We start from the raw sequence: 22,569 nt of genomic DNA on the forward strand, positions 1-22,569 counted from the left end.
ACCCCAACTTGAGTTTCTCTTCTAGAATTTGCTTTCTCATATTATTGCAATGTGACTAGGCTGAGAATTTTCTAAATCATCTGGTTCTGGTTTGTTTTTTGCTCAACAGTTTCTTTCTCTATTTCTTTCCTTTCACATTTTATTATAGGCTTCTAGGAGAAACCAGGCCATACTCTGCTTAGGAACCTCAGTTAAATATCCAAGTTTATTGCTCACAGGTTCTGCTCTCCACCCAACAACAGACTACAATTCAGCCACGTTTATTCTACTTTCTAACAAGGATTGCCTTTCCTCCAGTTTTCAGTAGCATGTCCCTCATTTCCATCTGAGGCCTCACCAAAGCATCTTTAATGTTCATATTTCTAGCAACATTCTGTTCATGACAATAGGTATTCTCTAAAACAACAGAAATTTCCCTATAATCCTCCCTCTTTACTTGTTTCTGAGATCCCATCAGAATTGCCTTCAATATCCATATCTCTGTTACCGAAAAGGGGTCCTGATCCAGACCCCAAGAGAAGGTTCTTGGATCTCATGCAAGAAAGAATTTGAGGCAAATCCATAGGATAAAGTGAAAGCAAGTTTATTAAGAAAGTAAAGGAATAAAGAATGGCTACTTCATTGGCAGAGCAGCCCAGAGAACTGTTGGTTGGCTATTTTTATGGTTATATCTTGATTATATGCTAAACAATGTGTGGATTCCTCATGAGTTTTCTGGGAAAGGGGTGGGCAATTCCTGGAACTGGGAGTTCCTTCCCCTTCTAGGCGTATAGGGTAACTTCCTGATGTTGTCATGGCGTCTGTTAATTGTCATGGCACTGGTGAGGGTGTCTTTTAGCATGCTAATATAGTATAATTAGCATATAATGAGCAGTGAGGACAACCAGAGGTCAGTTTTGTCACCATCTTGGTTTTGGTGGGTTTTGGTCAGCTTCTTTACTGGAAGCTGTTTCATCAGCAAGGCCTTTGTCACCTGTATCTTGTGCCAACCTCCCTATCTCATTCTGTGACTTAGAATATCTAACCTCCTGGGAATGCAGCCCAGTAGGTCTCAGCCTCATTTTACCCAGCCCCTATTAAAGATGGCGTTGCTCTGGTTCAAACACTTCTGACATTTCTGTTAGAATCTCTTCAAAGCAATCTAAGATTTTCCTATCATGCACCTAAAAACTCTTCCAGCCTCTATCCATTATTCAGTTCCAAAGCCACTTCCATATTTTTATTTATTTATTTATTTTTTTACACAATAGCACCCTACTACTTTGTACTAAAATCTCTATCAGCGAGGGCTCTCAAGAGAAACAAAACCAATAGAACTTACACACACATACACATACATATATGTACACATATATGTGTTCTTTATATGAGTGTATAAATGAATATGCATATATGATTTATTTTAAGAAATTGGTTCGTATGGTTGGGGCCTGATACATCTGAAATTTGTAGGGCAAGTCAGCAGGCTGGAAGCTTAGTCAGGATTTTTATGTTGCAGTTTTGAGGTCAAATTTCTTCTTCCGTGGCAAACCTGTTTTTGCTCTCAGGACTTCCAATTGATTCAGTGAGGCCTACCCACATTATTGAGGATAATCTCTTATTTAATGTGAGCTTATTTTAGATGTTAAACACGTCTACAAAATGCCTTCACAGCAGCACCTAGATTAGTGTTTGACTAAATAACTGGGTATTATGGCCTACCCAAGTTGACACATAAAACTGCACGTTACAGGTGCTTGTCCCTATTTCTTCTCCATTTCCAGATTATTTCTCCTAAATTGCAGAAAGCAGAGCTATACATAGCTATCCAAGTCTAACTTCATGAAGAATAGAATAAAGTTTCTTTTCATTTTAAATATACATCATACTTTGTCAGATTTTTTTCAGTTGCAGCTCTTCGTTGGACTGGTATTAGTATTGGCTTTATTAATCTCTCATTCTCTTACTTATTCATTCCACAAACATTTGCAGAAGGCCACCACGCTCTAGGGAGAGGAAAATGGTTTTATAAATTAGTGCTTTCTGGGATAAAGGAAGTTTATAATCTGCATTACTTAATAGTAGCCACTAGCCACATGTGGTTATCGAACACTAGGAGTATACTTAGTATGACTGCGGAAGTAGATTTTTATTTTCATTTAATTATAATTAATTTAGATTTACATTTAAATGTCTAAATGACACTACTGTATTGGGAAATATAATTTCCTGTATGCAATTGTGGTGCAAAACTCATTGTGGTTTTTATCATTAAAAGTGATGGCAGAAACCACAATTATGTTTGCACCAACCTAATAAATTACTGAGTTTCTTTTACTAAGACACAGGGATAAATTAGATTTTGATTATTGTTTCAGAGATTGTTAGAGTAAGAAGGAACTTCGAGCAAGAGAAGATTTTAGAGATGTTTTTCTTTTGTGGATGAGGACTCAGAGGTCAAATGAACTGCTGAGGATTAGAGCTTGTTGGCAGTGGTGCAGGACCCAGAACTTGGATTGGCTGCCTGTCAATTCAGTGTTTATTTCCCTACCCTGTTCTATGTCCCCATCTAATTAGACCATTTGATTTTCCACCTGGAATCCCTAGCCCACTTTGACTCTAATTAACAAATGCCTCTAAAAATAGAACTCAGCTTTGCACATGGTTTCAGAATGATTGCATCTTGCCTGCTCCATGGCAGAATGATCTGGCATTTTCTTTCAGTAGCTGGTTGGCTTATGACACACCTATCACCTCTGCAGTGATGCCAAAGGGATGTTATCTCTGCCTGATCCCCATATGCTTTATTGGGGAAGGAAAACCATTCTGTCTGCGTAGCACTGAGTCATCAGTATTTTCTTTGGAGAAAAATGTCACTTGGCCCACATGATGCAATTTTTGCCGTAGCACCTTTCTCGATAAATCTCTAACTGACAAAAACAGAGTGAGAAGAGCATCATAAGAGTTTCTCACAGGACCATTGATCTATTTTCTTATACTAGTGAACTTCCTTTGTTCATTTCCAATGTGTAAAATAGACGCATTTATATTGACAGCGTGCCTTTGTCAGGATACTGTTCTTACTGAAATAAGCTTGAAAATATTTTGCACTATACCAATAACAGGATGTCATATTGACTCTGCATTTAATATAATATCAAAGTATTAAATATAGCCCATGAAGCACTCAAAGTTTGCTTCTGCTCTTTTTAGATAAAGGAAAATTTAAAAATAATGGCAATCAGTTGCTGCATAAAATGGACCTGTGCCTTGCAATGGGCATTGGATTTGAGGAGCAGATGGAAAGTGTCTCTGAGATGAGAAAGATTAAGTAATATAATTTTAAACATGCTTTGCCAACAACAGATTTTCTGTCACACTGATCAATTATTGAAGATGAAATTCTTATACCAGCTAGAAATGAGGATTGTTATTTAAGGGAAGGAGACGATACTATCTCTTGGTGAAGAGCTTATTATTTGGGGCCAGACATCCAATCTACTACCTGTGATTGCCAACATGATCCAAGTTCTATCATTCCTATGAGAGGTGAGTCATCCACCCATTGCTGTAAGAGAACCAAATTTAGATTGGATATTTGAGCCAAAAACACAACTCCCCCAGATCTCTCAGGTAAAAAACAGTAATAACTAACACTGAAAAATCTATGGGATAAAGGTCAGCCATTATAAAATCAACCACAATATAAAGACAATAACCACAAATAATTGTGGTTATTTGTATAACCACAATATAAAGACAATAAAATAATTTGGGTAATTGTTTTATTTTTATGGCAAAGTATTGTAAATTATAATAAATATAGCAAAACTGAATCAATCCAAATGGCCTCTCTTTCATTCGAATCACCTTTATCATTCTGTTATAAACCAGCTTGTTTTGCAATATATAATTAGTGAAGTATAAGGTCCCCAATTTTTTAGGGAAAGCATTCTAGGCAAGTTTATTGTTTAATATTTATCAGTATCATTTGATACTTGTACAATATTTTATTTCTATGAGTAAATTACATTTTTCCTTTAACCAACCTTGGGGCACTACTAGGGGTAGTTAAAACATGTAAGATAATTATCAGCAGGATAAATACAATATCAAACTCTTCCTAACAATATTTGATGTTCAGTAGTTTTATTCAGTTAAATGGGAGTTTTGCCTGCACAAGGACTGCTGGTTGGGAAGTCTATAGAAGCAGCCAATATTTAAGTGGATAGATTAAAAATCAAATACCCCTACATGACAAGAATAAGCAGAATGGTGTTTAGAGTGATATGTACCAATGGCCATAATATTTCTCATATGCTAAATGCAGACTTTTCTAATTTTATTTGTACAGAACCTCTTTACAGAAATGGCTCCAAAATGTGACTTACTAGTGCTGGTTTAGCAGGTGAGGAGATGCCTCCAATGCTCAACCCAAACTAATGAATGGAAAACAATCTTTTCCCTCTCACTGTCTCAGATTCTTACAACCATCCTAAAAAAAGATGAGGAAACCGTCATTACACCTTGTTCACAGATGTTGAAACCAAGGCATATAGCCTGCTTCACTCACATAGCTTCTTAGTGACAGATAGAGGACTTCACATGTTGCTGGGAATCCTTGGGGTTGAATGAAGAAGCCTGGAGCTCTAGTCTTAATGACTCCACTCTACAAAGAAAATAAACCAATATTCACAACACAGAGCAGCATTTCAGAGTTGAGCAACACAGGATCTAAAATGTTCTTATCTATTCCACAGTCGAATTGTTATCGAGGTCCTAACTGTATGATCTTGTTCTAGAAGCTGTTGGCTATTTGAGGATTTAACAAATTCACATTTCAGTTTTCCGTGTCACCCTTTTATTGGAATACTTTCCTTCCTTTGTGCTAATTTTGCTCTCTGGCAGGCTTTTCACATGAGGTGGCGTCCCAGGGCTCTAACCTTCCTTCTCCTAACCTGGAAACCCCACAGAAAAAGAAGGTGTCTTGACTGATGGTTCCAGTAAAAGTCACGAGGCTGAGTTTTACTGGATTGATGTGCATCATATACCCATAACTGGACCAATCACAGTGGCCAGAGGGATTGGACACAAGGATTGGCCAGGCCTGTGTCATGCACCTAGCCTTGAAGGCAACACGTGTTGGGACAGCCCCATGTAAAAGTCATTATAATGGGGTAGGCATTATTCTTTGAAGAAAAGGAGGATGTTGTCACCAGAAAAGGAGGAAATAGTGATGGGCAGGCAACAGCTGTCCTCCAGAGAAAAGTTAGACTGATTTCCATTTTATAAATGAAAACGTTGAGGCTCAGTATGGTTAAGTGGCTTGAATACGAAAGGGAAAAAGATAAACAGTAGGAACAAAGTTCTTAACTTCTAGCCCTTGAGAAAATCTTCCCAGACATCCATCACATCTCTGAGGTCAGGAAGAAGTGTTCCAGTCACCTTTTAAATCCATCCACTGCCAATAGGAAGAAAACAAGAGAAGAAACTAATCAGATTTTATAAATTCTTAAGAGCCCTGCGTATATTTTGGCTGGAAAGTTGTTTGTTCACTCGTATTTAATGAATGGCCCCTTATCTGACAATGCTGAAACACCCATTTAAACTGCAACATCTGTATTTACGTCTGTTGAAGACATGTTGTTATTAAGTTGAAAAATAGCTATCTCAGCAGACTCGTAGGCTTTTCAACTTTGTCTCCTAAGGTAAAAACTCTCTAACAAAGAGCCTTAGTGCTGTTAAGGACAAATGCTGAGAATTCAAAGAAGACATTCGTTTGAGGGGATGATCTGAGAGGAATTACCACCCTGGATACCAGTGAGGAAATGGCTGGCTTCACAGAAGAGCTGGCTCAGCATTTATAATGATTAAGGTGCTTAGAATTACGCTTTCTTTATTGACTTTTCCAAGCCCTCTCTGTTTTGAAAAACTAAACTGAAGTGCAAAGCATTTTGTTAACTTAATGAAGGATTTCTGACTTGTTTATATCTTCATTACACCTTGTAAGATAGATACACCTGGAAAGAGTATTAGAATAAAACCATGTTGATTCAAAAAAACCCTCCATGAGATGACAGAAGCTGTGGCTGCTATTGATGTTTGGCGTGGGCTCCAGAGAGAGGTATTGAGGCTTCTTCAAATTCTTTCCACTCCTCTGAATTTTATAGACTCAGTAACATTACTTAAAAAAAAAAAAAAAAAAAAAAAAAACCCATCAAATAGTTTAAATGGTAGTCTTACATCGTGCTTTCTGTGACTTTGTCATTCTGATTGACAGAGCTGAGGACTTCTTTCCAGCCCTGTGTGTGTAAGTCCCAAGAAGATAAAAAGAGCCAAGGAAATGGCATAAGGTCACCATGTGTCATGATGTCCTGAGTAGGGAGTGGTGGCCCAGAGAAGTGGAAGGGCAAGATGTCCTCCCAGGGGCAGCCGTCACACTTGTAGAGCAGGACTGTGAAATGCTGAGAGCAAAGGATCTGCAGGAGCTGGCTGGATGCCAGGGCATGCAGGGGCACATGACGAAGCTTCTCCTTTTAGGGGGATAAAGTGTCCTGAGCCCCAGAGTCTCTGAGAGGCTTGAGGAATGGGCTGAGAAGGGTCCATCCTCGGCAGAGCCAGAAGTAAGTGACAGCGGGAACTGGTGTGGTATATATGTATGTGTATATACAAATTCATGTCCATATCTGTTATTTTGCTTGATTTATAAGAAATAATCCTAATCATAATGCTGTATGTATATTGACTCATTAAATCCTCACAATAGCCCCGAGAGATGAGATAGGCAAATGAGGAAGCCATCTTCTTTCTTGCTTTACAGAGGAGGACACCAAAGATAGAGGCCGTCAGGTGATTAGCCTTAAAACAGGCAAGCATTAATTGTAGGCAAGTCCATGAAAAGGTAGCCGGGCAACACGTCATATGATTAATGGCTTAGAATCTGAAATCAGACAGACTTTTATACCTGGCTCTTCCATAACTGTCATGTTCCCTTAGGAAAGCTACCTAACTTTGAGCCTCAGGTGTCTCAGCTACAAATGAAATTGTGATAAAACACATCTTTGTAGGTGTTTGTAATAATAAAATTAGAAAAAATAGTTAACACAGCAGAAATCCTGGCACAAGCTAAATATTTAATAAACATTGGTAGCTATTTTTATTGTTTTCTGGCATGTTCCCAAGACAGGATCCAGATATAAGAAAAAATAAGGAGCTAGTTGTCAAAAATGGTGTTCAGGTCAGGAACTGGGTTTTGGAAGCAGGGAAAAACCTAGTTATCAGAATTCAAACAAAAAGTAAGATCAGACTTTAGCAGTAGACCACTCTTACTTGCCTACTCACCATCCCTTCTTCCTTCTTTTAGTTAGTAACAGCACCCTACCTTTCCTTTGGGTCACTCTGTTTTCCAAATTATTGGTTGTTGCGCTTCAATGGGACTCCACTTTCCAGACCATGATGGAGTACCCGACCCAGCCTGGCTGCCTAGAACACCATGTTCTCTGGCTGTGATGTTGGTTTAACTTTGGACATGTGGACTAAACTAATTAGAGTGCATTATGCACTATTTTTTCAAACTAGTGGTAAAGAGGCACTGTCTTTCCACTGGGGCTACAAAGCTACTACAATATAGGTCTGAGGGGCTGGAGGCCATCTTGCTGCCCTGAAGGGAGCACCTTTTTGATGCCGTGAAGTCAACCTGGAGGAATGCAGAGTTGAGAGATAGAGGGAAACTAAGTCCCCGATTACATGGTTTGAGGTAACTGCATAAAACCAGCTCTGCTCCTGGTTGAGGCATTTTTTTTCTTCCTCTTTATAATTGGAGAGTTTTTTATCCTCAATTTCAAAATGTCCTTCTTGTTTAATATCTGGAAATGTCTAGAAAACATGGCCCATCTGTGCCTCAGGTGGGGGCCAAGGTACCCCAAGTCATCTAAGAAGAAGGCTGCAGGGACTCAGAGACAAGCAGCAGCATCTGGACTGTGTGTCCCTCTGTATAAAAGAGGAGTGACATTTCTTCCCTCTCTATTTCAGTTATCGTTTTCTGTCCTCCAACTCCATTTCTTGAAAAATTTTAACTGCTACTGGGAGTTTGTGAAGATACCACTTCATGGGTTCATTGATAAATGACAGGTGATTTTTGCTTTCCTGAGATAGGTTCAATGTGCCGGAGTGTCTTGTGCTCCAGACCTTGAAAGATGAGATTCCTGGAAAATGGCTTAATGTGGGTTATATTGTTCTAACCCACCAACCATTCAGAGAATTTTAATTAAGCTCTGTTGTATTCATCCCTTACTCTTAATAAAGCCCTTTATTTCATAACTCAGTTCAGAATAGTTAAATATTTTGCTTGAAGTACAGCCCCCGCCAATTCACCACACAGGAGGGGTGTACAGTTAAAGGAATTGGTGTAAATGAAAAACCCCTTGAGACTCAGTTGAGTGTCAAGGTCTGAGCTGGGAGGCAGAAAGCCCTGGCTCTAATTTCACCTCTGCCAGAGAGAGACTGGGACAACTCAGCCTTCTTTTCCCAGAGCAAAAATGAGGATGCTGAAATTGGTTTACTTCGTTGAGCACTGGCAGGAAGTATTAGGAAGACAATGTCTTCAAACTATAAAAAATACTTGGAAAAAGTCATCATATTACGTGTAGGGTCATGAAGATTCTCTGATGGAGGCAATTGCATAAGAAAAATGTGTTATTACGGACTCAATAGCTTGCCCAGGGGAAATGCTGGTGTATCCCAAGGACTCTTCTGCTCTGCAAATTATTTGTTCTTCCTTCCAGCGTGATTACATGCTGTTTTACGGAGTCAGCACTTTCTTTGTTTCATTGACCATTGATTACTTCATTAACTCACTACTTATCTCCTGAGTGTTTTACTATTTGCTCAGCACTACAGATAGAAAAAATGGGTCAAGCATGACTGTTCTTTTACTCAGTCAACATCTATTTATTGAGCACCTACTATGTGCCAAGCAGTACAGATATAAAGATGGTAGCCATAGTCACTGCCTTCTATAATCTTGCTACTCAAATTGTGGTCAGGGGACCAGGAACATTGTTAGAGAAATAGGAGTTTGTTAGAGAAATACAGACAAACGGAATCAGCTTTTAACCAGGATACTAACAAGATCCCTAGGCAATTTGTATGCACATGAAGGTTTGAGAAGCAGAACTCTAAGAAGACTTATGTCATGGTGAGTTTAGTGGGAAAGTAACGAACTAGTGGTTTAGAAGACTAACCGATACTGGTTGCCAGCTTTCTGCTCTGATGCTTGTAACAGAATGGAAGCAAGTCATTTTTCTATGTTATAACTCAATGTATTATCTTCAAAATAGAAATAATATTATCTACCCTTCCTCCCTCGTGTATTATTATGAAGATGAGATAAGAAAATAGTTGTGAAAGTGTAAGTGTTATCCAAAGCAAGGTATTGCTATTATAACATTTAAAGTTTGGAGAAGCTTCTGTATACTAAGCCTGGCTGCATTGCCAAGGAACTGGAATTTTATTCAGATTTAACAATTGCCTGCATTGTGATTCTGTTAAGGCATTCTTATCTCTACCATTCAGAGATGTGAGTAACAGGCTTGCGAAGGCGCCAGCAGGCAGAGAGGTTCTAGTGCTTGTTAGCTGTAGTTATACGGAAGTTGTTATGCTAGACATTTTATGTATTCAGCTCAATTCAATAAAACTTAATGAGGGCTTGTCTACTTGGAAAAACTTTGGGGTTTGGCATGCTTGGTTCCCGCCCTCAAGTGGTGTTTAAGATGGTGAGGTAATATACAAAATAATTGTAATTCATGATACAATAATGTAGATGCACTGAGTGTGGTTCAGACAATAGGTGAAGACATGGGTAGATTTATAAAACAGAAGATTTGTGAAACAAGAGGACAACAGATTACTTAAAGATTATGTTTTTCTCATCTGCTTCTTTAGCAAACTCACAGGGTGGTTGGGTCATGAGACCTCCCAGGTGCTGGAGAACAGTATCACTAGATTACTGGAAAATGATGACCTGGCTCCAGGTACAAATGCCCTGTCTTAGCCATCAAGTTGCAAAATTCAGACACACAGCACTTAAAATAGAAGCTCTTTTTCTTTCAAACATTTATATTGTTTCTCCAGGAAATGGCTTTCCTACTGCGTGTCTACACTTAGGAGAAATTATTAGATGAAATGAGATTAGGATTTGAATGAAAAAAAATGACCATGTTAAATTGACAAGGACCATCACTGAACCGATACCTTCCTGTCTATATATCCCTTTCCACTTTGCCCCTCTGAACTGCTATTCGTATTCCACAACACAGAATTTGAACACCAAGGGAGTATACCTGGTGAAGCAGCAAAAATTTGGTGATTATCGATAGAGAGCAGAAAATCAATCTGGAGAAATTAAGTTTTCTTACTGAGCACTTAAGCCCTGGGGCAATCACCAGACTGAATTCCCCCCTCAAAGGCTAAGCTGATCCCCGTCAGCTTTAAATCCCTTAGCCCTCCTATTAAAACTGTTTCATATGGTAAAGTGAATTAATTGGCTGTTTAGTAAGCCAAAGGCTCTCGATTTCCTACCTTTGCTGATTCAGCAGATTGTCATCTAAGTGAGATTTAAGAGACTGGAGTCTACTGAGAGAAAAAGTGGGGGTGTTCAGGAAGCCCGCTATTTTGTTGGTTATGCTTCCCCAGCCATAAAATATTCCATAGCAGTGTGAAAATGATCAATTTCAGCCTCCAGAATCACAGAGGCTGGGAGCAGTCTCAAATGGAAATGCAGAGATCTGAATTATACTTTAGGCTCTATAAGTTAATTGCCTTTTTTGTCTTTCTCTCTCCTGTCTTCTTTCTCTTTCTCTCTCTTTTAGAGACAGGGTCTTGCTCTGTCACCCAAGCTCTAATGTAGTGGCTACAGTGATCATAGATCACTATAAGCTCAAACTTCTGGGCTCAGGTGATCCTCCTGTCTCAGCCTCCTGGATAGCTGGGACTACAGGCTTGTGCCACCATGCCTGGCTAATTTTTAAATTTTATTTTTTGTTTATAATTTTAATTTTAATTTTTTGTAGATGTGGGGGTCTCATTCTGTTGACCAGGCTGGTCTTGAACTCCTGGTCTCAAGCTATCCTCCTGCCTTGGCCTTCCAAACTGTTGGGATTACAGGTGTGATTCACAGTTCTCATCTAACCTTCTTTGTCTTCTTAAATAGAAAACCAGCAGGAGGAACTGCTCTAGTTGATATATGATGTAAAGTGAAAATTGTGAAAGGTTGTCTTTGCCAAGCATCATCCCTGTCTGCCATTTTGATCCTCTTTTTTCCCCATCAATCTTCTGCTCTAATTTTCTTTGTTCCTTTTTGGGGTACTTCTTCTCTTGTCCTACTGCCATTTTGAACTCCCTTGGTCACACTGCCAAGCTCTTCACCAATTTTGCACTTTATTAGCAGCAGTAAGTATTCTCTTTACAATCATTCTTTCATTATTACAATTTTATTTCCCTCCACAAATAAGCATTGAGCACCATCAGAAGACAAACATATGTTTTTTCCTCAGTGAAAGTCCTTTTGGGTGAGAAAGTCATATGCCAATCAAGCAAATTAGTGAAATAGGTTAATTTCAGTTACCAATAAACGCAAAACAGTTCAACAGTTGGAGGCCTGAAGATGAGGGTGAAGGATTAGGAGCCACTTTCTGCAGAGTGGATAGGGAAGAGCTCATTGAGGCTGTGGCATATGAACTGAGACCTAATCAATGAGGAGGGGCCAGCTGTTCTGAGATCTGGGGAGGCTCATTCCATAGAGAGGAAATGCAGATGCAAAGTCATTGGAAGTGCTTGAGGGTAGGCTGACAGGAAGGGGAATTCTGGGACTTGTCTGGAAGTTGCATTTGCAGAGCAAGCACATTGCTTTTGCTTATATTGTGTGTTGGTTGTGTGCTTATATTATGAGTGGCTTAAGGAGGGTTTGTAGAGATTTTTATGGAGGGGAGAAGAGCTCCCCTTCCAAACTTCTGTACGCCCTTTCTTGAAGACTCCGGCAAAGACTGAGATAAAAACAAGAAATGATAATAGGACCTGTGTGGTTGGGGTTTGCTGTGTTTGGGCAAGGTGGCATGACCTAAGGCCTGAGAAGTCTACAAGACCTTATAGGTAGGCAGTGATGACAAGATGTTTGAATTTTGTTCTGAGTGTGATGGGATGGCACTGGAGGGCTTTGATTAGAAGTGACAGAATGGTGATTTTCATGTTTTGATCTAAAAAATACCCAATTCACAGGCTGGTCCAGAATATGATTAAACTGAACTAAAATACTAAAACAATCCTGATTTCACGGACAATTGAAATTCTGTATAATTATCATTTATGATTACGGAAGCTAGGAATGTCATATTATTTGACTCCTGTTCATAAGGCAATGGCTCAGATGAAATGCAAGATAGAATAAAGGCAATTCTAAGTATCTTAGCTGTAATGTACTCTTTCTATTCTGCTCCAAAAAACATATCAGAATGCATGAGTAGCATAATTAGGGGTACTACTGTCAGGTGTGCCTGGATTTTATATAAAGAATTAGAATTAGAGCTGTTCATTACACATTGCTCCCAGTATGCCTTCCAGACTGGTAGGTAACCTGTCTGTCCTTGAAGTTACTCTCTTTCTTCTTGCCACCATCAAAGTCTGTTCTCAGTCTATACCCATCATAGTGAAATCAGAAAAGTTCTGATGGTTTAGTTTACAGTCAAGTGTCCATAGGAGACAGTGACTTAATATGTTTATTTTCTAAGAATGTGCATTTGAATAGGAGCAATGGTTTCATGTGAGTGAGTGCAGGCATGAGTCAGGGTTATAGTAGGCCAGTATTTGGGCAAGAGCCCTTCTTAGAAGTCCTGAAACTACCCCACCTATACAATACTGATGTTTTAGAACACTGTTTCTTCCTACCACCTTGTGGCTTCTACACTCTTGAAAATGAATGCCGTAGCCCTCCAGAAATGCCTGAGACTCAAAAGGTAATGAAAAATAATTTGTAGCTATCAGCATTTTTGTCTTTCCTAGGAAAGGGCCATCTTTAGAATAATTTCTCTTTATATGAAGCAAAGGGGCTCTTCTGAATAATACAAAACCACTAACAGTTGAAACAATAGCTGATACTGTGGTATTTTCTGTGTGCCAGACTCTCTTCTAAGCACTTATTTATATTAACTTATTTAATCCTGCAACAACTCTGTGTAACAGGTATTATTGTCATCCCCATTTTATGAACAACAAAAAAAGACAGTTATGGTAAATTCGTATACTCTAAATATGTGGATAATTTGGGAGTTCTGAATATGTAACATCCCCTCAGTAAGAGCTTCACACAGAGTCAGATCCCAGAGGATGCGATTTATTAATTACTAAACTCATTTCTGCAGAATGCAGCAAAGGCTTCCACTGTTGGGAAGGAAGATGCCTTATCAAAAAATTTTAGTCTTGTTAGAGAGTGCAGTAAAGCTATGGAGAGGTTTTCAACTTTTAATTATTGAACAGCGAAATAGAATTTCAGATGAATCCCCCAGATGTAATTTATATTGTAATGTTTTACACTGCTTTATGTACAGATGTCAGGAAAGATGGTTCTAAATGAATTTTATAGGACTTAAGGGAGAGCTTGCGGTTCTAGCTCTAGGGATGAAGGCCTGTCTTCATCTCAGCAGGGAGCTACAAGCATCTCACGAACCAATATGATGAAATCTTCTTTAAAACCTGAAAAGGCCAAAGGTAAAAAGTCCATTCAGACTAAATATTTGACATCTAAGGTAAAACTGTAAGTTAACACTAACAACAAGGTCTGTCTCTTCTTTTTCTTTTTTATTATGTTTGTCTTTTCCTTATGAACATGAGCAAGAATTTGTTAGAGGTCACCAAAATTGTGTGATTACTCTTGCTCTAACTTCTTAATAAGGACTTAGCTCTTGCAAATTTAACTCAGAAACATTTTGGGTTACTTTTCCAGTTCAGATGATATACCTTCTCTCTGTCTCAAAAACAAACAAATAAAAAAAGCCTTTGCAAAATAACAGTTGCTCACAGATAAAATAAAAGCAACTGCCCATCTGTCATCATTGGTCTTTTAAAACCGCAAGTTGTCTTTCTAATTTCTCTTCAACTTTTGACATACAACTCAAAACACCTTTTCACAGACAGGTTATATGGCTATTTCAAATACTGTCTAAAAACTCTGTAAAGAGATTTGATTAAATTGGAAGCACAGATGACTGATACTCTTAAAATAATTGCTGCCTTAGTGATTCAACATGTGAGCTCTGCCATTTATTACACTTTTAAGTGAACTAATCTAAATTAAAATCTTCTAAGATCAATAGCTCATTTTTTTAAACCATGGAGCATTCTTAATGCATTGCCAAGCCAGATAAGTCATATTTTCAGACCTTGAAAATCTACAGCAGCCTAATGTATATTTGGTAACATATTTTACAGCAGGCTCCTTTTATTTTTTGTACAAATATATTAAAAAATAGTCATTCCAAGTGTGTCTCTAAACACATCTAGTTCCTTTTCCAAGCATACCTCCTCACGTGAAAGATACCATTATTATCTTTTGATGTATAAAACTAATCAATCTGGTCTTTTATTAACTGAACAATTTGAGTCATTCATCTGCATTGCTGTCAGGTGATGGTAACATTCTGGCAAATTTATAGAAAGAAAATAGTGTAAACAATTCAGTTAACATCAAAACTCACTCAAAGATGTGGTGTTGGAAATGAGGCAAATTCCTATGGGCTTCTGAGACAGGCCTAATGTCTGTGGGGATTTGGACTGGGTAGAAGTCAACAAAGTCAGCCTCCTTTTGTTTGGCTTCCATGGTAAGGAATATAGAGGTCTAATTTGAAAAGGACAATCCAAGTTTTGGTTACCTATATCAGAAATGGTGTTCTGGAAAAGGTTCCAGATAGGCTCTACCTGTAGGCTAAGAGAAGCTTGAATGTGATGCTGAGATACTGTGAGGCTAGCAGTAAACAATCATCTGAAAGATCCATTATATTCACAAAGCAACTCCCAGCTTTGACTGTTGTCTCCAGCACCCTTAGTTCATCTGTTTTGTGTTAGGGAATTACTGGAGACCCACCTTGGGCTAGAATCTTTGGGGAGTCAGTCCATATTGCCTTTTTTCCCCATCTTCATAATTTAGATTGAGTTTCTAAAGGAAAGAGAAAAGGAGACTGCTGGCCAATGCCAGGATTTTGGCTGCTGAAGTATCCTCCCCATTTGCCACGCCCACATTAGTCCAAGAAGTAGTCAAGGGGAATGAGAGAAGACTACATTCTTTTAGGAATTATTCTACGTGATCACCCCTTCAATCACTCTACTTTTGTGCCACAACCTCCCCTGCCCCACTTTACTCCCATATCACATCATCTGGGTGTATGCATAATCATTAAGTTTAAGTTTTATTCTGCATGGCTAATATCATATAACACCTTATCCTTAAAACCCTTGCAGGAGACAGAGCGTTTTGGGGGATGGTAGAAGCTGTAATACAGCAGTGCTATATTAAGGTAAAATGTAAGGTGTTTTTAAAAATAAATTCATTAAAGTTGCAGGATATAAAATCAACATATAAAAACCAGTTATGTTTCTATACATCTATACACTGACCATGAACTGTCAGAAAAGGAAATTAAGAAAACAATCCCATTTACAATAGCATCAAGAATAAAATACTTAGAAATAAACCAGAGGTAAAAGACTTATATGCTGAAAACAACAAAACATAGATGAAAGAAAAGACATAAGTAAATAAAAAGACATCCTGTGCTTATGAATTGGAAGACTTAATATTGTTCAAATGTGCATACTACCCAAAGTGACTAACAAATTCAATGCAATTTCTATCAAAATTACAATGGCATTTTTTGCAGAAATAGAAAAAATCCTATAATTTGTATGGAAACATAAATGACCTAAAATAACTAAAGTAATCTTGAGAAAGAAAAAATGAAGGTATCACACTTTCTGATTTCAAAACATATTTCATATCCATAGTAACTAAAACAGTATAGTACTTCCATAAAGGCAGATATATAGACCGATGGAACAGAATAGAGATCCCAGAAATAAACCCACACATATATAGTGAACTGATCTTTGACAAGGTTGCCAAAAATACATGATGGGGAAGGGATAGTGTCTTTAACAAATGATGTTGGAAAAACTCAATTACAACATGCAAAAGAATGAAATTGCACCCTTATTTTAAACCATACACAAAAATCAACTCAAAATGGGTTAAAGATTTTAACATAAGATCTGAAATGGAAGCAACCTTAGGGGGAAAACTTTACAGTATTGGTCTTGGCAATGATTTGTTTGTTATGACACCAAAAGCATAGGCAACATAAGCTAAAATGGACTAGTGAGACTACGTCAAATTAAAAATCTTCTGCACAACAAGGGACACAATCAACAGAATAAAAAAGGCTACCTACATATTAAAGGAAAATGTTTGCAAACCATATATCTGATATGGGGTTAATATCTAAAATATATAGGGAACTTCTACAGAAAAAAACGCTAAAATCAACAAAAACCCATCATCCCTGAACCCAAATTACCTGGTTTTAAAAAGGGGCAAAGGACTTGAATAGACATTTCTCCAAAAAATACATTCAAAGGGCCAATAGGTATATGAAAAGATGCTGAATATCACTAATCATCAGAAAAATGCACATCAAAAACCACAGTGAGATATCACCTCATACCTATTAGGATGGCCATCAAAAGCAAATAAACACACACATACACACAAAATAAGTGTCGCTGAGGTTGTGGAGAAATTGGAACCCTTACTCACAGTCAGTGGGAATGTACAGTGTTATAGCCACTATGGAAAATAATAATATGAAGGTTCCTCAATAAATTAGAAATAGAACTATGGTGATCCAGCAATCATACTTCTAAGTATTTATCCCAAATAATAGAAATCAGTGTCTCAAAGAGATTTGCATTCCCGTGTTTACTGAAGCATTTTTCACAATAGCCAAGATGTGGAAGTAGCCTAAACGTTCATTAATGGATGAATGGATAATGAAAACATGGTGTATACATACAATGGAATATTATTCAGTCTTAAAAAGGAAAGGGATCCTGCTGTCTTAGTCCATTCAGACTAATGTAACAAAACACCATAAACCAGGCTGCTGATACACCACAGACATCTATTTCTCACAGTTCTAGAGGGTGGGAATCCAAGATCATGACACTGGCAGATTCAGTGTCTGGGGAGGGCCCACTTTCTAGTTCCCAGATGGTGCCGTCTTGCTGAATCCTCACATGATTCTGTCTGGTGCCTCTTTTATAAGGACACCAGTCTCATTCATGAGGACTCTGCCCTTATGAACTGAATCACCTCCCAAAGATGCCGCCTCCTAATACTATCACATTGGTGATTCGATTTAAACATGAATTGGAGGGGTACACAAATATTCAGCCTGTAGCACCTACCTACGCTGCAACGTGGATGAACCTTGAAGACATTCTAAGTGAAATAAGCCAGTCACAAAAGGACAAATACTGCATGATTCCATTTATACGAGGTGTCTAAAATAGTCAAACTCAGAAGCAAAAAGTAGAATGATAGTTGCCAGGGATTGTGGGGGAGGGGGAAATGGTGAGTTGCTGTTGAGTGGGTATGAAGTTTCCGTTAAACAACATGGAAAAGTTCTCAAGACCTAAACATGATGCTGATAGTTTACAATACTATACACTCAGAAAAATGTGCTAAGAGAGTAGGTCTCATGTTTTTCACAATCAAAAACATATACAATGTAGTGTGTCAGTGTCCTCTATGATATGCGGAATTTAACTGAAATGGAAATCAGGTATTAGAGTGGTCCTTTTTATGTCATATTGCTTTATTGGGTGTTTATACTTAGGCTAATTACTAATTAGTAACAGGCTTAGAAGCAGTGATAAGACTGGCCTTTGTATGGCCTGTAGACTTATTCTAATTGCTTTATAGTAGGATTGTATGTGGAAAATTGAGATTGAGAGAACTGCTTACAACCGCAACATTTAGGCCCTGACATCCTTTAATAATAGGTGACATGTCTTGAGAGCTTATGAAGTGTTAGGCACTATTCTAAGCACTATTCATTCAATATCTCCCTTGATAATTACAGCAATACGGTAAGTTGGATACTATTATAATTGTCCACCTTTTACATGTAAGGAAACTGATTAAATCACTTTCCCAAAGTTATCTAGCTCATGAATGGCAGAACTGGCATTCAAACCCAGGCCTTTCACCTACAAGGCTTGTAACTCTTAACCATCCAATCTTTCCCTCTCCTTGTCTGTTCTCTTCATTGCTTCCAAGAGCTGGGCTTACCATCTACAAGCGCTTTTCATCTGAGTACTGACATCTACGGTGGCCCCAGATGAATGCACAGTTGAGGCAGGTAATTTTAAACATTGTTTTACTCTCTTTTAGTAGAACCTGGTTATAGGCCACATGCCACACTCGAGCTCTGGGTGTTTTAGTGAAGACCTCCCTTATTGAAGTCTAAGTCTCTTTTCTGGCAAGGATCACAGAGCTTTGTCATGTCTTTGGCGTCCTGGTTGAAGACCAGACTCTGCTTTTCTTCCACAGAGGACCACAGTCTCCTTTCCCCTCCATGGACTCTGCTCCTGTGTTTAGAAATCCTTAAGTAAATTGCTTCCCAAATCATGATGGAGCTTGTGATGGTCTTTGAAATGTACTGGGGATTCCTTTATATTATTAGAATATCCATTGGAGAGGAACCAGTTGGACTTATTCACTGTTGCACCTTTGTCACTAAACCCATTGCTTGGCATGGACCAGGCATGTAATGAATATTTGTTGAATGAATTAATGGGAAGTTTCTCCATCTTCTGTCTTACCGTAGAGGGCAGACCTCAGGTCAGGCTTCATCTCCTTTACTTTCATCATTTGCTCCTTGCCACTGGGAAACTAACCATCCTCTTCTGGGTCTAAGTTTTAATAATGGCGACAGACAGAATGTGTTTACATTTAAACCTTCTCATTTACTCAGATGACACAGAGACTAAAGGTGTACTCCCTGACCAGAAACCTTCATGTTTTAAAAATGTAATCTAGCTGATTTTATGCAATGCATAAACAGACATCAGAATGAGACTAATGGATGACATTTACATAAACAGGCTATTAATATTAAAATAGCATGAAGGAATCTTTAAATGTAGCATTAATTAGAAACCTGAACTAATTTCATTATTAGGCATTGATACCCTGGGAAAATGATCATACTTCTTGAAATGCGGAAATAGAAGTTTATAAGGTATCTTATGTGTGAAGAGTAATATAAAAGTTTCATAATGTAAAGCAATATTTGATTTAAAAAATTATACTTTATAGCAATTACATATTTTACTTTGTCATTTTTAACAGCTTTTTTGAGGTATAATTCACCTACAATAAAGTTCACTTAAGTGTATAATTCAGTGATTTTTAGCAAATTGACTAGAATTGTACAATATCACCACATTTTAATTTTTTAACACAATATGTCATTCTTAATGTGTTTCACATTAAGATCTGCTGTACGACATAGAGTTGCTTATTTTAATTTCTCAATTCATTTATAAATGACTGAAAGGACACTAAAGATTTTGGAAACTGTTGATGAGGAAATTGAACAAAGAGCTTGCATCAGGTATTGGCTAGTGCAGTTGGTATGTTAACTTGCTGTGGGGAATCCTCTCATCTCTTACCCTTGGTGTGCACATTTTTATATCTTTCAGAAGCAAGTGCCTGATTAATTTCAACATGATAGACTCTTGACAGGAGATGTCCCAGGAGAGGCAAAGCTGGGGAAGGGTGTGGATGGGAGTTAGGACCAACTGATTCCCAGGAACACATTTTCCAAAAGTAGTGCCTTTTCATGCATTCAGACTCGTATAGATTATTGTGAAAGGATATAACCTGTTTTATGAGCTCATTCCTGTGATTGTAAAAACTGGTCTAGGAAAATGAATCTTTAGTTATAGGGAGAGGGGAGTAAAGGATTGTGCCATGCTTTTACAATAAGAATAGTATATTAGTCAGAAGAGACTAGTTGATGCTGCACAAACAAATGAGCAACAGATCTCAGATGCTCACAGCTACAAAGATTTGCTTCCCCTCATGTTACAAACCCAATGCAGGTCAGTAGAGAGGCTCTGCTGATTCATTGTTACAATTCCGGCACCCGGGCTCATGCAAGCTCAATTTCAACACAGGCTTTCATGGTTGCCAGAGCAGGCAAAATCAGTGCTGTGGGATCTCACATTGGCATTTAAATACCTCAACCAAAAAGTAATTCATATGACTTTCACTCCATTGGGAAGAATTAGCAATATGACCACATCCAATTTCCAATCTCAAAAGGGCAGAGAAGTCCTCCCTTGTGTCCAGAAAAAAAGAAAAGAAAAAAAAAAAAAAAAAAGAAAATCAGTGAATAACGGTAAAGGAACAGAAAATCCAATACTGCATGTTCTCACAAGTGGGAGCTAAACATTGAGCACATATGTACATAAATATAAGAACCATAGACACTGTGGACTACTAGATGGGGGAGGGTGTGGGCTGAAAAACTACTTACTGGGTACTGTGCTTACTACCCGGATGACAGGATCCATACCCGAAACCTCAGCATCCCACAATATCCCCATGTAATGTACCTGCACACGTACCCCTTGTATCTAAAATAAAAGTTGAAATAAAAAATCAGTAAAGATTGTTACATATATAGCATCTAATGAAATGAAGGAAAACATCCACAATAAAAAAATATTGAGATACCAAAATTATAACATCAGAGTTTCTTTTTAGTGAAAGAACTCTTTTCATTTGGGAAAATAATTTGATAGGCACTTGCGGGTGAGGGTTAAGAACTAACAAACTGAGCAACTGATCTCCAGATAGTTTAATCAGAATATATACAAGATTTTTATCAGAATAAGAAGTTTTGGTGTTGCCATGATTGCATTTGAGATTCTTGAATCCAGTCTCCAAATTTGGATATGTAATTTTGTCTTATGCATTTTTGTAATTTTCATTTATTCCATTCTTTTACAGTTTTTATCATTCTGTCTCCATTTTACATCAGCCCAGATTTGTGTGACTCTAATGTGGTCGGCAGAGGAACCAGTAGTTTATGCCACTAATTTCCATTCCTACTTCTTGAGCCTCAGACAGCGCTAACATGTTAGGAATGTCTTTTTAGCTCAAGAGAAAAATTCACCAAGTATTTTTGTGAATGGAGATGTGTATGGGAAACTTGTGCTCTTAGCAGGAGTGGCACTATGAGGGAGCTCCACCAGCAGCATCTCCTGAGGTCGGAAAATGAATGTGGCTAGGATGCTTGGAAATGAAAAGCTTCCTGCTCCAGATTTCGCCAGGTGGTTGTGCCCTTTACTAATTTCAGCTGCAGTTACAAGAATGATAAAATGGAAAAATAAATATTTGTGCAATGACTGAGAAAAGCCAATTAGTTTTGCACCAATGAGAAATAATGTAGAACTCCTCATGTCTCATAACAAATTGACTCTCTCCGCATGTATTTAAGAGTGCATACAGTACAAATGTACTTGAATTTAAATAGCACTAGAGTAAAACATATTCTGCAAGTTTTAGTAAAAAAAAAACGAGATAATATAATTTCTGTACTTTAGGAAGAAAAAATATTAAAATAGGATCTGTAATAATAGGATCTGGGTGTATAATAACTGATCTAGTGAATGTCAGAGTTTTTTGTTTTCTCCCAGAATGCATCAACTTCAATGATCTTCTCTCTCTAGCTGTGTTTTTCCTCCCTCAAGGAAGCACAGAAGAAACTATAACCTGCCAGTTAGCAGTGCAATTTCAAGCTTAATATTCTTGCCAACTCCAAATATTATTATTCTTTATGGCAAAGAAGTCCAATTGAGTATAACTTTTTCTCCATGTTTGTTGACTTGACAACTAGATCTCAAAGTACTTTGTGATTTTCTTTTTTATTTGATGAGGCAGAAATGCCTACATGATAACAGGCTGGTTTTATATAGGAAGTATTAATATGAAGTCTTTATTAAGCAATTACTATGAGCTTTATATATAAAATTTACTTTAAATCATTGCATTTAATTTTTATAACTATCTTAGAGAGATTAGAATTAGAGAAAAATCATTTATCCCCATTTTATATGTAAGAAAACAGGTTCAGAGAGATTTTGATTACCCGGATGGTGAATGGTACCCAAGTCTTCTGACTTCAGAGGCTTTACTCTGAATCACTCACTATGTAATGGCTTTCTCATCAGTACATTCTATCCATCATCCACCAATCCATCCATCTATCCATCCATTTATTGATTTATAAAAAATATATTCTTCATCCATGATATTCCAGATACCATTTATGAAGAACTGGGGAAACAACAGTGTGAAAACAGCCAAAGCCCCTGTCCACTAACAACTTGTGTTCTCATAGGAGTAGATGAGAAACAAACACAAAATTAAAGAGGGAAGAGAGAGAGCAATAAGGGTGCTGAAAGGGATGAAGAGCG

At 37.8% G+C, this 22,569-nt stretch overlaps 1 protein-coding gene and 1 long non-coding RNA gene across 4 annotated transcripts in view; one reads left to right on the forward strand and one right to left on the reverse strand.

The window, feature by feature from the left end:
- Nucleotides 1-22,569, forward strand: part of SLC30A8 (solute carrier family 30 member 8) — a 248,915-nt gene that overhangs the window by 160,802 nt on the left and 65,544 nt on the right. The window lies entirely within an intron of this gene.
- The window catches only part of LOC107126522 (uncharacterized), a 560,621-nt gene that overhangs the window by 128,115 nt on the left and 409,937 nt on the right, over nucleotides 1-22,569 (reverse strand). For all 3 annotated transcript variants that reach the window (XR_012416604.1, XR_012416603.1, XR_010577462.2), the window contains one exon: nucleotides 4,553-4,648. This is a non-coding gene — a long non-coding RNA (uncharacterized lncRNA). The remainder of the gene's footprint in view (nucleotides 1-4,552; nucleotides 4,649-22,569) is intronic.

Source organism: Macaca fascicularis, chromosome 8 (assembly GCF_037993035.2).
Source record: "Macaca fascicularis isolate 582-1 chromosome 8, T2T-MFA8v1.1".
Lineage (NCBI taxonomy): Eukaryota > Metazoa > Chordata > Mammalia > Primates > Cercopithecidae > Macaca > Macaca fascicularis.